The sequence below is a fragment of the Geospiza fortis genome, unplaced genomic scaffold, assembly GCF_000277835.1.
Source record: "Geospiza fortis unplaced genomic scaffold, GeoFor_1.0 scaffold614, whole genome shotgun sequence".
Taxonomy (NCBI): domain Eukaryota; kingdom Metazoa; phylum Chordata; class Aves; order Passeriformes; family Thraupidae; genus Geospiza; species Geospiza fortis.
In genome coordinates this window covers 906,150-920,000 of record NW_005054488.1, presented here as the reverse complement: position 1 = coordinate 920,000, position 13,851 = coordinate 906,150, and the positions used below count along the sequence as shown (strand labels likewise).

Sequence of the window (13,851 nt, the reverse complement as noted above, 5' to 3'; positions counted from 1 at the left end):
CCAAAGTGCAGGAGGCACTCTGTTAGTGCCAGTTGTTGGCCACTTTTCCCTTGGAAAGTCTGTGACCTGTGATCTGCTGAAGGGGAGATGGGGCTCTGACCCAGCTTAGAGGCAGGAGCTCGGTGCCACAATCATTGAATGTTCTGGGTTGGAAAGGATGCCCAGGAATGGCCGAGCCCAGCTCCTGCCTGCATGCTAAATGAATCCCCTGCATACATTGGAGACCCAGCATTCATTTCTGAAGGATCTACTTCCTTATTGCTTAGAAATGATACTTCTTCAGCACTAAGAGATTTGCAAATACAACTGGGGGGAGATTTTCGTTTGTTGGACAATCACTCCTGCAAATGTGACTAAATATACACTGACCTAAACTCATTTGAACTGGAGCTTGGAACGCTGCTGGAATACTGAAGTCAAAAATTCACAGCAGCATCATCTCAAATGCCTGGAAGGAATGCATTAGTAATTTTTGTGGGGTTTTTTAGCTTTTGGTGCTTTCGTGTGCAGCAATGCAAAGATGGGAAAAAAATCAATGAATTCACTCTGCAGCTGAAAATTTACTTAGGAAAACTATTTGGCTCAGAATTAATAATTAATCTTGAGTGACCTAGAGATACTGAAAGAAAAATAGGTAAAGAGCTAAAGTAAAAATAGGGTATTGCATTTATGTTTCTCTTCATGGTCATGTGATTACAGAATAAGAAAAGTTGTTATTTTTGATTTACAAGAGTATCTGATTTTGACTATGCTGCAAAATCAAGTGACAGCTGAAACACAAACTCAAAGTTGCAGGCTTTTCTGATTTTTAATACTGAAGCTAAACCATCCTGAAGTGACTTCATTTTTAGAAAGAACAGGTGATCCCTGAAGACCAAATAACTTGTCCAGCTGAAATACCCAAATCATGATTCATTTTAGAAGACCTAGGCATAAAATGCAGTATTTGTTTTCTTTCATGGGTTTGAATTTGTGTCCCAAATGCAAGAGCTAGCTGGCCATGAGTGTGGGTGTGTGATTAGAGAGACTGATGGCTGCACAGATTCACTGCCTGGAAAATCCACAGCCTGATCTTGCTGCATGTGTGAATACCCAGGGTGTGTGTACGTATTTATATTTATGCTGTGACTCAGTGTGCTGCCTACAGTGAGGAAAACTTACTTCTAAAGAGAGACCTGACCCAGTGCCACCTCCTATTGTTGAATTAGTTGTTCCAAATGTCACTTTACTGGGGATTATATCGTGGGCTGCTATTCAAATTAACTTCAATTTTACTTTATGTTATCTTCTGGATATCTAGTACAACTAAGTATCTTACTTAAAAGTTGCTTACATTGGTTTAATGCCCTTACCAGTATCTCTAAGCAAGAGCTTGATTGATGGCTTTTTGATAAACTGTATTTATCAACTGCTAAATTTTCCAGCAAATTAATTAGGGGGTAGTTGTGCTGCATCCATCAACTGTGAGCCTATCTGAGGTGAAACAGAACAAAAATGAAAAAAACCTATCAACTAAGCAAGTGGCCACGAAAGGGCTTTGTGGAGATAAACAGATTGATCTCATTTTTAAGAAAAATTCAGTAATTTCTGACGGCATCATGTGAGTGAGTGAGATATGGCAGTTCTTTTGGGGAGTGTGTAATACCAATTAAATTTATGTAAATGTAATAACTTTTAGATACATTAGAGCAGTCACCATAGCAGTTCCAACTGGGAGCATATTTGGATTTTAGTGGCCACTACAGTGGCCCAAACTATGTTAAGCTGAGAATATATATACTTTTAAATTGATATAGTGGAGCACTGCACTCTTGCTTTCTCAAGGCAAATAGTATGGATAGAGTTGGATCTGAGTAGTTGTGGTTTTCAGAAGTGTGTATACCTGAACATGCACACACTTCAGAGCTGAGACTGGCAAGGGACTTGGAGCTTGGTTTCCAGCTGAACACGGGGCCATGGGTGATGCACGTGCTGGAGAAGCCAGGTCTGGCTGAGAGTGCTCCCAAAGCAGGGAGCCTGATGCTGCCAGAAGGGCAGGACTGATCAAGAGGAGATGAGTTGGTTTGGATCCTTGCTGTTTCTATTGTCCCTTTATTTAAATAAGAAATGATGTTTCTTGGTGAAAATTGTAATGTACAAACATCACTTGTGCCCTCTGGGACAGACAGGTGCTCAGGCTTTAGCCAGGGAAGTGTTCCATAGCTTGGTGCTGTCTGCTCTCTCTAAGATTTGGAGTTGGATGACAGGTGAACTCAAGACCCAATCCAGTACAAAATTCCCGTAACTTAGGAGGAAGTTGCCAAGCATTATTGTATTTTGTTAGGGGGTTCTTAAATGAGAGGTATGAGCTGCATGTTTGCAGGGGAGGCCTCACATTCTTTCTTTGCTTGTTTATTTGCTGCACTGGTACAAGAGCCAACAAGCAAATCCCCTTACAACTTGGATGTTATGGAATACAGCTCCAAAAGCCAGTCAGTTGTGCTATTGCAGAAATGGGCTTCATCTCTGCTACTGAAAATAAATTTAAGTATTGAAATGCCAGATCATGGGTGGCATGTACCTGGCTATGGAATACTAAGAGACAGTAGGTGTAATTGAAACATTTTAAAAGCTAAACAACTAAGAAAAATGTTGCAAAAAAGGCACAGAAGAGTAACTGTACCAGAGAAGGCTGGTGGTGAGGGAGATGAGACATCAGGCTTTTGAAATACAGCTATGAGAACGGATTTACCATCTAGGTGTAGTTGTGACATCCAGGGAGTTGGGTGGCCTGTGGACAGCAGCTGACAGAGCAAAGGCCAGTGATGCAGACAAGACTGTGCATATTGTTAAATACCCAGTACCTTGTTTGGCAGATTTAAAAAGGTGGTTTTTTTCTTTTGTCAGGTACAAGTAGCTTTTGTGGGGCATGCCCAACACAGTGGAGCTGTTGCAAGCTTTGAGAGGTGGAAACCAGCTCAGATGCTGGCAATCCCTAGGATTTGTCTAGGGGAACAAAAGCTGGGGAAAAAACCTATTTGCATTCTCAGTGTGCTTTGTTTCTGCCTGTAAAGTGCTCCAGGTGTGGGTCTGAGCCCCCTGTAAACCTCTGACACCCGAGCATCGTGTGCTACAGACTTTCACACCCTGAATACCCCCACATATGATCTTTTCTTTTGCTGTCTGTCAATTCTGGTATCATAAGGGAAAATGAACACCAGTCCCTTTTTTTCCTTCTCCATGCCACTTATTCTTTCATTTTTTATTGTTTTCAAAGTATTTCTGGTCTTTTAAAAATGTCCTTATTTGGAAGCCATAAAAAGATCCACCTGCTCCTTTCCCTGTACCTTTTTCAGCACCTTGCAGCCCATGAGGGGGAGGGCAGAACAGAACTGTGCATGCTAATCAATACAGTCAAGATATTTTATAGAATCACAGAAACTGTTGGTTATTTCCTCACAAAATTACTCACTTTTAGTCTCTCTAGACTGAATTTCATCGCTGTTACCATTTAGTCATTTAGTACCATTGCATCCTTTTGCAAATCTTCATTAGTTATTCTATTTACTGCTCCAAATAACTTGTTAAAATATGTGTAAACAAAATTTATAAAAAGTTAATGCAGATACCACAGAATTCCTGGCTCACAGCTTTCTGCCAATTTCCTGCTGGTTTGTTCCCGAGGCTGAAACAAGTGATGCTAATCTGTCTGAATGACCCGGGCATTTGCTGGTTATTCAGCCGCCCTAATTCTTGGAGGAGTCTGGCATCCACATGCCTGGATCTCATACATGGGACAATCAGTAGTCCAGATCTTTCATTCTTCCATTGCTTTCATGTATGAAAACAGGGGTGTCCATTCCTGTTTATTTTAACATTGCTCTTCTAAAATATATTTATAGCATAAGGAAGATTTATGACTATTTCCTTTTCATTTAAAAAAGGTAACTTCTTGCACTCAAAGATACATGCTATGAAATTACCTGTGTAATGAAAAGTTTAATTCTCTCCAAACTAAGGAAAAAGTGTTTTTTAAAAAATGTAGGTTTTCCTGAATGCAATCATGAGTTCAACTTCAGTGAGTCTCCTCTTACAAAAAGCAGTGTCTCAGCTCTATCCTGTCAGGCAGTGTTCCAGCTGAACATGTTCCACACACTTGTCAGGCTTCAGAGCAGTTGTTGAGCTGGACTGATGATGTTAGTGTTGCACCAAAGTTGAATTTGATAATAGTAATTTGAAAGTGAAGGCAGAACAACATGTCAAAAGAGAGGATATTGCATTCTCAAAATAATCAGCGAGCAATAATTTGAATCAGCACAGTGCTATTGCTTACTCTCATATATCCTTTGTTAATGTTGTTCTGTGGCTCAGTTATAAATATTCTGTTGTGGCCATATTGATTAAACCATCAGTGTTTAATTTTCCTGTCACAATATTTCACTTGATTGCAGAAATTTATGAAATAAGTTTCTGAATCTGGACCACAAAGACCTGTGTATCTGTGTAGCCAGATCTCCAGTCACATAAGAATGGATTTTATTATTGCAGCCAGCCAGTCCAGTGGTGATAGCAACAAAATGATTTTGATGTCACAGTGTTCCATCTAAAATCCACGTTGGAGACAAGGACAGCACACACCGATGTGTAGCAGAGGAGGGAGTTTCACTGACCCCTGTTACGTGGGGCGGTCAAAAACCCGGTCACTGCTCTGCTCCTTGAGCCCGCCCAGCTGCGGCAGTGAGGCATCTGCAGCCTGGGGAGGGAGGGAATGAATGGGCTGAGATTCCTGTCTGTCAGCCCAGGGACTGGTTTTCTGGAGCCGCCTGGGTTTCTTATTTATAGCCAAGTTAACTGCCCTGTACAAGCCAGCTTGTACAGCAACATCCCAGGACTAGGCTGTAAGTCCATTTTTAAGTAAAACAAGCCATTGATATTTGTGGTATTTCCAGTTTAAGTGTTTCCTTCTGTGCTCAGTTTAAAGCGTGTACTGATAATACAGGCCTGTACTCCTCACCCACCAGTGTCACTCCTCTCAGTGCTTTGCTTGTTTTGTCTGCTTTCAAAGTTAACAAATTCAAGCAGGTATTCTGACATTTTATTGTGTTGGGCTTTTCTCAATTTAAAACCTTATTTACCCCATTGACTGTTAACTCAAGGTAAAGATTTTCCGAAGATTTCTCGTGATTACATAAAGTGCCAGTTTCTTCTATGACTAAGTGATTAGTTTAGCGTGGATGCCTAATTTTAGACGACAGAAGTGAGGTGAGATGATTTGTGCTTAGGGAGCTGACTGTTGGTCTGTTTTGAGACATGCATTGTGTTGCATTTTCTTACACTTTGTATAGCAGTTTTAATCAGGCATATCCTCTATGAGGGCAGTTTTTTAATCTGTTTTTGAAAGATCAAGGATGCTTGAAGAGTAGATTATGAAATGTTTTGTATATAAACACAATAGACTGAGTTGGATATTATAAAAACAAAAGTTCATCTTCTCACAAAGGTTAATCCAACAGTGAATTTGGTATGGAAATTAGAAGTACTGCTTAAAATATCAGGAGAGCTTTTCTGTGGTTTCTGTTTCAATCTGAAAAGGAAGAATTCTCTAATAGAAACAAGAAGTCTTGAGAAAGAAGATACTTTTCCCCCCTCTCTGAATAGGAAATGTTAATTGAGCTAAGCTAAATTGCTGCTACACTGGCTCACTGCTCATACTGTCATTTAAGAAACAAACAGTATCCTCATAGGCCAGTGACCTTTGTAAATTAGCTTGAGCAGTGAGATCTCCTACAAATCTCCCTTCTGAATTAGCATTTGGGAGTTAGGGCCTTCCTTCAAAACTTGATTTATAACATAGCAAAGTAATACAATTCAGAAGCATGGATATAAATTCAGTGAGGTACAAAACATCAGTGAGATGGAAAGACTGAACACCATACCGGCTCTGGGGTGATAATATTTCCAGACACAGTAGTAACTAAATATCTTCTTTCTAGTGTTCTTAGGTTTTCTCTCTGCTGAGTTTACTACCTGCTCTCTGCTCATGGCCTGGAGGTTCTGCCTGCTGTCAAAAGGGGCACAGGCTTGGGGTGTCAGCCACACTTGCCAGGAGCATCAGCTGGGGCTTTGTGGCCAGCACTAGTATTGGAAAAGCTCAGGCAGTGGCAAAGGATTTGAGATACCATGGTTAACATCTTTCCACTGCCATAGGTGCACAATAATTGCACACACCAGAATGTCTCAGTCCTAAATGTGAATAGGGTATTCAGGTATGTGGAGGAAGCAGAATAGTCCTAGTTACACAGTAAAAAACCCAAAACCACATTAAACTGCCCACTTGGGCTATGATATTGGACACTTCCCACATATGAAACGAACACTCAGCTGCTGAAGTATTTTGGTGAGCACCAAGGGTCACATTAAACATTCTTCTGATGGAGGTTATTTTAGGCTGCAGTGCCTTACATTCCTCATATACTGCATCAAATACTTCTAAGTCTGAATATTGATTATGTTCTATTGAAAAAACACCCTAGAATATATTGCAGGATGAAAAAAGATTTGGGTTAAGATTCTCTCTGTAGTCTAAGTCTTTGTTTGTGAGCCTTGGCAAAAAAAAATTCTTCAAAGATTTGTTTTTTGTTGTTTTTTTAAGAAAATGCTTGTTATGAATTCCATACTAAAATACAGCAATTTTGAAAAAATATTTCAAAATAACAAGATTTAGTACTTTCAGATTTGACACATTTAGGCTTTGCTTTGAAATGCCTTTTAATTTTAAATATTGCAATTAAATTACAAGTCTAGTTGAAATACTTGATTGTATGGAAACATCTTCAAAGAGTCTTCTAGGACATTTCAAAATTATCTCTGAATATAAACACCATTTTGAATTAGGAAAATTAAGGCAAAATAATAATGAAAAGCTTTAAGGGACCCAGGTGTTCTTTCTAGTCCCCTTTAAGACAGAGCTGTTTTTAGTGACTGGAGTGTTCTGGCCTCTGGTTCGCTTCTACCAAAGACAAAAGCAAATTCTGCTGTTGAGATAACAAGTATATATAACAGTAACAAAAACTAGGTAACAAGAAGACTGAAATGTCACATCCACAGGAGGAGAAAAGCAGGCCCTGTGTAAGTGGCAATTTCTTGTTTGGGGAAGCTGACAGACTGTTCTCCTGAGCTGATCCATCATGGAGATGTAATGTGTTCTGAGAGGAGGAGTGATAGGCTGGCTGAACTCGAGATTAAAAAAGGAATTTGATGGGAGCAGGGAAGAATGCTCTGATTATCTTTTCTTTTGGCACAGATGCAGATCTCCCACTGTGGTGTTTAAAGGTCAGCCATACCAGGCAGAGGCAAAGAATTTAATAGAAGTGGAGGCGATGATGAAGTGAACTTTGTGTTCTTCGTCCCTTCTCTCAGCACATGAATATACCTTTGTCTCTGTCTCTTGATCTAATAACACTGACTTCAGATCTGCTGATACATAAATGTGACACTTTAGCCTGTGGCCTAATTCTTGCCAGTGTGTTTTTCAGTTTTGCCTGTATTGCAGTGTGACAGGGCTGGCTGCTGGGGCTACAAACAAGGGACAGTAACAAGCAGCACACATATTTAAGTGCATCGGGGTTGTGATGTGTTGATACAGAGCAGCAGAGGCACGCTCAAAAAACAACTTTGCAAGTTAGTGCAAAGATTTCCAGTGCAGAGAATGCACATCTATTGAAGGTGAATTCTCCTTAAGAGAGCATTAAAAAAATTAAGTTAAAAGCTGTAAAGGAGAAAACCCCTTGAGTTATAAAAACACATATTGTTTCTATTTCTTTAAGGAAATGGAGTTTTTATATATACATAGATTAAAAAAAAATTTTTTTAATGCTATTAGAATTACAATGCCATTTTGGCAAACAGTATGGAAGAACTTACATATGGTGCAATTCAACGTTTTCAGCATTTGCAGTTCATTTCCAAAATGTTTGCAAAATGAGGACAGTGGAAATAATAGTGTCTGGTAACCCAAAGTAATATTGACAATTAATTAATAATCATGCTCAAGAAAAGGCTTCCTTTCTCCTAAAAGGCAAAACACAGCCACTGGCTCTTGAACTAAAGCTGTCTATGTCTGCTTCTCCTGGAAATCAGCTCTGCCAAAAGTGTTAACATGGAATCTGCAAAAACTAACAGGTTGTTTATTATTTTCTATGCAAACAGCAATTATTTCTCTTTAAGTACAGTGGGAAGACTCTCACACTTCAGTCTGTTTTATTGGCATTCATCTAAAAAATGATAGCTCTTTTTTACCACTGTGTCTGATTTTGTATGTAATTTGCTACATTTTTCTATGTCAAATTTTAATATAGTGACCCAGAAAATTGGGTTGAGAGCAACTTTCTATAGGTGTGGAAGATGCAACAAAAACATCCTAAACAAATAATTTCCCTTCTGTACTTTTCTAAGTGTACATCTTTCAAGCAGCCTGTGACAGCTGTTACTTTTACCTCTGAACATCCAGTACTTAAGGACTGCATTCTTTTACCTTACTCAGCTTTTACTTGGAACTAAGGTCCATGGAAATAAAACTGCTTGAACTCTGAAAACCAACAATCCCCCGATTTGATATCCAGTATACACTTGCATAGTTTCCTGTCAGATAGCAGCTTAATCTAAAATGGATTTAACAATCCTTTAATTTTGCCTTATATATCAAAGTACTGCATGTACAAAGTCCTGTCAATTGGGAGACTCGGATTTCTTTCTACCACCTTCAAAGACAATTGGGAATTGAGTATTCTCAGCACTACTCCTATTTCTATCAGTTTTAATCCCAGACTGGCAAACGCAAAATAAAAATAACATTTTAATCCTTCATTGCCTCTTTTTTTAATATTGATTTTACTGAGCTATTGAAAAACAAAACTACTTCTGACAATGGCAGAACGTCAAAACTGCATGTGCAGAGGTCAAACTGACAGATTACTGGAACATCTTTATTAACTTTCCGAATATCAGAAGAGAGAAGACTCTTTTATCATTCTCCTTTGGAGTATAATCAGAAGACAAGAAGCATGAATCCTATTAAGTGGAAGTTTTTAGTTTCAGGCTGTTCAGTGCTAAGGGTTTTCATCCCCAGATGTAAGATCCAAGTCAAGGGCTTGTCATTTTTTTGCTGTTGCTTTTGCTCTTAGTATTCTTCTTTAACCCATAATATACTTAGAGTGGTATGATCATATTTGTCAAAATAGCAGTTGAAGACTGTAAGCTGTAGAACATATCCTTGTATATATTTTTGTGGTACACTTTGTGTGTTAGTCATGTACAGAAGCGTGCACAGCAGCTGTCCTGAGGATGCTGGGTCCCTTGGCACAGCGGGATCTGCAGGTACAGAACTCCAGTGTGCCTTTCTGCTTCAGAGAGCATCGAACTGTGGAGCAGCTAGCATCTGGGGGTGTGGATGCAGAACAGTGGTGAGCATTTTGGGAATAAAATGTATCTGTCAGCAGATTAGGATGTCATTTTTTAATGAGATAAGCTCTTTTAAGTGTGATCAATACTTAAAAATAGGAAGTGGATTTTCATTACATTACCATTCTAATTGACCCTCCTCTCTTATCACACATTCTTTCTTTCTTTTTTTTTTTTTTTACTCTCAGTTAGTAAGCTAATGCTCTGTTTTGGAGAGAAAAACCACCTAATTTTAGTTTGCTGATTTCTGTGTGTCCTGACTGGGAATTCCCATTTGGGCTGCCCTTGTTTCTGGGGGTTTTCCCTTTCAGGAGAGCCCCTGTGCTGCCTCGGGCAGGGTTCAGGTAGCAGCTCACTGGGGACATGTGGGCAGGGGGCTTCCTTTCTTCTCCCTTCTTCATTGTTCTCTTAAATCCAAAGAACTCAGAGGACCCATTTGAGTAACCTGACTGCTGACACTACCAATTTTAGCAAGCCTGTGATTAGCAATAGTAATCTAACCACAAAATAAATAAAAAAGGCACTATCTCGTTTTACTTAGAGATACTTTTTTTTTCTGTAGCTGTGTAAAAATCCAACTTTTGATGTCTGAAACCCAAATGCAGTGCCGATGAGCCCAAGAGTCATGTGTAAACCCCAGCTTTGCCATTTCAGTGAGTTTGCAGAGTCCCTGAGCAAACTGAGCTGCTTGGCAGGAGGGTGTGAGGGCCCTGGGGGCAGCCTACAAACCCTCTGCTGCCAGGCCTTGCTCCAGCTGGGTGGGTGTCTGCAGAGAGCCTGCAACAGGTAAAGGTGCTTTACCTAAAGATGGTAATGGATTTGAGGGAGAGGGTTGTGTGGAATTACTTCTAAAATTAAAGGCAGCACAGGAATGATGCAAAAATTCTTTAAATGCAAAACATTGTATTATGTTTTAGTAGAAGCAGTCTGGCAATAGTAACTGAGAGGTGGTAGGCAGGTGGAAGGAGGCCTTTAAACATGGGTAACTTGTTTCTGGATGTTTTGGAGCTGGTAGATGGATGCTTAATGGAGAGCTAATGTGGTCAAGACAGTGAATTAAGAAAAGTAATTCAATAAGGTTTGGTTAAAGTCAGGCATGTGCTTCCAAGTGTATGTAAGCTTTAAGACTTTGAACCTTGTTGTTTAAGGCCTCACAGAGTTCTAGCATTTTGCAGTAAGTCCTGATTTAATAATGCAAGTATTTTTGTACCTCTGTATAATTAATCAAATAAGATTCAACTTTCCTATTACTGATTGAACTTCAGGTGATAAATGGTGACATTTTCATTAATCCTCTTAATCACAGCCTTTATTGCGTAAGTGTGAAGCAAGGGAACAAAAGATAAACAACCCAAAGATTTCTCAGAGTTTCTGTGTCTGAGGAGCACATTTCAGCAGCTGGCAATGCCAGGCACCTCGTGCAGTGTGCTGGGAGTTACAGGGCTCCAGGGGGAGTGGAGTCCCCAGCGGGACACCCTGGTTCACATCTGGGTGATACTGTACAGAGAGCTGCACAAGTGCATTGGCACTGACTTCTTGCCTCTTATTACTGCAGAAACCAGATTTAGAAGTTCCTCAGAGTATTAGAAATTGTGATAATTGTGATTCCATTATATCCCCAGAAGTCTCATCATTTTGATACATTGATCTATAATGAGCCAGTCAGCTGTAACAGAATAATTCCAAAGGTGCCCAAAAAAGCACTCATTATCTAAATATTACCATCGTTTTACTAAAGCTTGTGCTTCTCAAATACCAAACAAGTCTCTCTGTTATTTGTTGGGGTTTGCTGGTTTGTTTTTATTTTTTCCCCTTGGAATATGAATGCTGTGACACTTGTTAAAGGAGGAGGTTTACTCTACATAGTTTTAAACTGAAAGAGGGTAGGTTTAGTTTAAGTAGGAGGAAGAAATTCTTCCCTGTGGGGTGGTGTTGCACTGGCACAGGTTGCCCAGAGAAGTTGCCCCATCCCTCGAAGTGCTCAAGACCAGGCTGGACAGGGCTTGGAGCAACCTTGTTGATGTGAGGTGTCCCTGCCCATGGCAGGGGTGGATGATCCCTTTCAACCCAAAGCATTCTATGATTTATGAGTATTTTCCTGATGATTGGGCCACAACTTGGCTAGCTCAATTTAACCACTGCTCTAGGAGTCTTTCTGGTTATTTTACCACTGGCAAATGGCTTTTGAACCAGTATTTTTCTGCCACTGCCTGGGTGATGCTTTTAACAAGACTGTACTTTATAACATGAATTTCTAGATATATTGAAATGACTGATAAATATCTTTGTTCTGAAATGCAGTTTGTACACAATACCTCGAGGAGCTATGTCATATCTTGTATTTGAGACAAGAAAGCAAAAAGTAGGGCAAATTGTTTTATAATACAGGAGTAACAGCATAAATGAAATTAAAAAAAAAAAGAATGGCTGTGGGCGGAAAAAGTAAGATAATTATCAGAAAACACTGTGGGAAGCCATGGACTAGAATTTCTGATTACAAGGAAGGCAAATGATCATTGTTTATCAGGGAAGTTGGATATGTTTTTGTTTATGACAGCTTGGCTGAGACAAAAGGAATATCCTGCTAGGTATTTCCCTTTGGTTGTCTTCTCCTTCTGCTGAAGTTTTTGAAAAGAATCTGAACATCAAACCTGAGCAATGTGCAATAATGTCAGTGTAGTGCCTGCCAAGGAATCACATGGCTTACATCATTGTAATAAATTCCTTTTTCATAGCTGTTAGCCTAGTATTCAAAATACTGAGTTCATGACAAATTTCTGAAAGCTTCTGAAAAACACAGGCTAGTCCTGCTAGGTGTAAGGAACCTCCTTGCTAGGCTCAGCAGGACAGTGCTAAGGTGTGCAGTCGTGCTTTCTCTGTTGGAGCTGTCCTGTCACTATCACAGTTGAGGCCATGAGGGGACAGACAGTAGTAGCCATATCCCAGGAACTTTTGTGATGGGAAGTTCAGATCAGTATATTCTGAGATTTAGCTTAATTACCCAGGAGTCATTTGTAGATTTAAATTCTACGCTTCCTTGCACAGAGGTTTGTTTCCTTTGAAATGTGACTGCTGCAAGTCTTTGTGTTGCTGTTGGACAGGTTTCTGCTGTGCCTGAGGATCGTTTCTCATCAGGGCATCGCTTCGCAGTCAAGAACAGTCAATTCATTTCCCTCTTTTCAAGGCCAGTGTACTGTAAACAAGATAGAATCTCCTAGGAGTTTTTCAGTGACCTTAGTATGATCACATTCCTGCAGTTTGAATTCTGTGCACACGCTTTGGGTGAGCCCACACTGATGCTGCAAACCGCACTGCAATCTGCGGTTGCAGTCGGCACAGTTTTCTAAGTGAGAATGGGCTGCAGCTTATAAACAGTTTTACATGTTTTCTTTGTGATCAGTTTCACATTTCCTAGATCAGACATCACACAGCAAAAATTAGTCAACGGTTTCTTATAAAATGTTTTATGAACCTTTATTAACAGAAACAGAGACTTCCACTGCCACAGAAACATTTTTTGTTAGTACAACGTTTGTTCCATATAAACTACAGGAGCTGTGAGCTTATGTCCAGCTCCACTGGCAATTGGAATTGGCTGTCTGTACTTGGCTTTCAGGGCACCATTTACAAAGAGGAGAATAAAAAACTAATAAACCCGAGAGAATTACTGATTCATTTAAGGGATTAAGGAAGGGTGAAAATGAATGAGAGGACTAATTACATTTTTACAACATATTTGAAACGTAGGCTATAGTGATTGCATAGGAACATAGTGTAATGCAGTAATGAAGTAATGTAATGCATAAGAATGCACCGTGTGTGCCTGTGGCTGGGCACTGGCTGGCAGTGGCTCCTGTGGCTCCTCGTGGTGCTGGGGGCAGAGCTGTGTGAGATGGGACCCTGAGACACACACTCACAGATGGGATTACAGCAATAGGTAGCAAAACCTTTGCTAGGGGTGCCCTCCAAATGGGATGAAGAAAAGGATGAGCTGAGCTAGAGGAGAACAAAAGCAGAATTAATGCACAAATTCCTATACCCACGGATCAGCCAGTGTCCTGCAAACAGGGACTGGGCATGAAAACAACTCCACTGCCAAAGTTGAGTGGGGAGTGGATATTTATTCTCACTGTCCCCTTCATCTGTCACTGCTGTTATAAATAAGAAGCTTGACTAGGCCAATATTCAAGCAGCAATCAATTTATTAATTAATATGGTAAAGTACGAGCAATACAGCTCTGGGTACAGTGGGGGAAGTTTTCCCTCCAACTGCACACTGATAGTTGAAGCTTACAGGTATTTATAGGGGTACTCATAAGCTTTCTCAGCAGTTTCTAGTCCCAATTTTTACTCATCAGCAGTTTCTATTCCCAGTTTTTCCGTCACAATTCTATACACTATCGTGAGTTAGTT

The 13,851-nt window shown here is 40.0% G+C and overlaps 1 protein-coding gene across 1 annotated transcript in view; it reads left to right on the top strand.

The window, feature by feature from the left end:
* The window catches only part of CTNNA3 (catenin alpha 3), a 417,013-nt gene that overhangs the window by 248,677 nt on the left and 154,485 nt on the right, over positions 1–13,851 (top strand). The gene's annotated exons all lie outside the window — the stretch shown is intronic.